Here is a 2,664-nt window from a genome sequence, read left to right on the forward strand (position 1 = left end):
GGTTGGTTGGTCCTTCTTGTTGTTCCAAAACTTCCTTTTGTTGCTTCTCCCTTCGTCTTGCTCATGAGTGGTTGTTACAGTGTCATGGCTGGATCTATGGTCGATGAGTTGTTGTGCCAACTCCTTGGCACTGTCAAAGGTAGCTGGTCTGGAGGCCAACACGCTGTTTTGAATTTGGGGAGACAATCCCCAGAGGTATCGTTCCACCTTCTTCTCCTCAGGAGTGACCATCGCGGGACAAAGGAGTGCTAGATCACAGAATCGGTCGGTGTAAGTTGCAAGGTCAAAGTCTGTCATCTTGAGGTTCCACAGCTCTTGCTCCAGTTTTTGCACTTCGCCCCTTGGGCAGTACTCTTTCAGCATCATCGTCTTTAAGTCTTCCCAGCTTAACGAGTTAGCCACTGCAAGCATTAGTGACTTAACGTGGCTGTTCCACCAAGTAAGGGCTTGGCCTGAGAAAGTGCAAGCTGCAAATTTGACCTTGCTTGCTTCGGGGCATGCACAAATTTCGAAGACCGATTCGGTCTTCTCGAACCATTGCATCAGTGTGATGACTCCACCGCTTCCATTGAAAGAATCGGGTTTGCCATTGGTGAAGTCCTTAAAGGAACACTCTCTCGAGCGCCCTTGGCTTTCTCCTTGAGTGGAGTTATTAATGCCACTCCCTGTCCTTCTGATACCGTCAGGGTTGATTTGGGACATAGCAGCTACCACTGCGGCCGTGACCGCAGCTTGGAACATGACCGGATCATATTGGGGAGGCGGCGGTGGCGGATTTGTTTGCGTTTTGCCAGTGCGTCTAGCAGACCTACGAGGCGGCATCTTTCTGTTATAGAATTTTAGAGACAAAATGAGTATAAGTCTTTTAGTAATGGTTATTAGCCGTACGTCGTAAAACTTGGTTATCAGTTTTTAAGTATAACATTTCCCTGTTGTTCGAAAGTGGCAATCAATTCATAGTAGAGGTCTATATAAACAAACTTATGAATTTAGTAGTAATGAATCGAATGAAATCTTGTAATTTGTTCTATACCTGATCCACTCCTAAGATCACCCGATGTATACCAGTTGTGTATAATTAAGGTCCAATAGGTCGTTGAACTTAATGAGTCTGCCCTAGGCCCACAACCAAACAAGGAACAGGACCCAAGGCGGACTCACCATTTCTAAGTCGATCGTCTCTTAATTATACCTAACCTGGGGGTATACATTAAGCAATCTTAGAGGCACCATAAGCGAATCGTCTGCAATACTCGGTTATGAAATATTTGGTAAACTCCCAATGAAATAAAATGTATGATGATTTCATTTATATAGTTTAGTACATAAAGTTTTGGAAAGTTTGACCTTATAGAAGGTCCACATTACACTATGGTACGGAAAATTTCGACACTGACACGACTCTCTTGAACGGTGTAGTCTCTAAATTTGAAGGGTCGAATTCATGCATGTGAGGGGTAGTGTTTAAACGTATTCTAGTAGTTTGAGTCTTTATCGATTCGTCAGTAGTGCACACACTACTTGCGGTGGGTGGGGTTTCGTGGGCCATAGAATGAAGGCATGATAGTCTGCATTGGCCTAATTCCTGTCCTAGTTTCTGTCATTTGGCGTTCTGCCTTTACCACGCGTTCTCTCCAACGTTGTTGACGTTCTTCATACCCTTTAGTCTCGACTCGGGCTGCGATCACTTTCCTCCGAAAGGTTTGACGTGGTTTCCGATCTCGTTCTTGGCCTCTATCTCGATGACGAAGGTGAATTGCGGTTATCTTGGTGGTAGCGTCGATCTCCATTATTCAGCTTACCGATGCTCGTGTTGGTACTCTCTTGTGAGTGATGTGGCATGATATGACAAGGAGAATCCTGTCTGCTACTCTTCCCCCGTTGAGGTTGTAAAAACCCCGTCCATGCCTTAGGGAGGGTGTCGACCTAGTTCCTAACTCTGTCTCTGTAAATCTACGGCTCATTAAGGTGTCAGACCATGGAAGTCTCGTCGGGGTCTTCCTCTATTATTTCTTCAGTATCCTCTTCGAAGTTCTCTCCGTTTCCAACCACCATTTTCCTGGTTAAGAAGAATAGGGCCTCCTGGTAGTTTAGCTCCCGCCATGTTGTTTGTGCGAGAATAGGGGTAGGAGAGATAACTAATAGACGTCTAATCCTATAATTACTTATAGGGGTGATCCTTATCAGTCACGTCTATAATCATATAGTGCATACCAGTTATACATAATCTGAGATAGAATAGACCTTCGAATAAATGACTCTACTCTAAGTCCACAACCAAACAAGGAACATGAAGTAGAGCAATAGTCATAGATTCTAAGTCTATAATATCTTCAATTACGTATAACCTTAGCGTATGCACTCAGTCATTATAGACCTACTAATAGATTATAGTATCACCAAATACTCCTATAGTATCACCAAATACTCCTATAGTATTTTTAATGTTTGTCTTATGTTTTCAATGTTTCTTTGTAGAGAGAATTGGTAAGTTTTTAGACTTGTTGCAACGCCACAACCATTCCCGGGCATATGCTAATCACTTCTGGGTCAGACATAGTTGATCAGGCTATGTCATTCCCAGACCTGACTATACATCCCCAAGCCTACTTGTGCCATTCAACAATCATTACTTTTGTTTTGTTCTAGAATTATGCTGACCTT

This window comes from Lactuca virosa, chromosome 2 (assembly GCF_052849685.1).
Source record: "Lactuca virosa cultivar CGN04683 chromosome 2, Lactuca_virosa_CGN04683_v6, whole genome shotgun sequence".
In the NCBI taxonomy this organism is placed as follows: domain Eukaryota; kingdom Viridiplantae; phylum Streptophyta; class Magnoliopsida; order Asterales; family Asteraceae; genus Lactuca; species Lactuca virosa.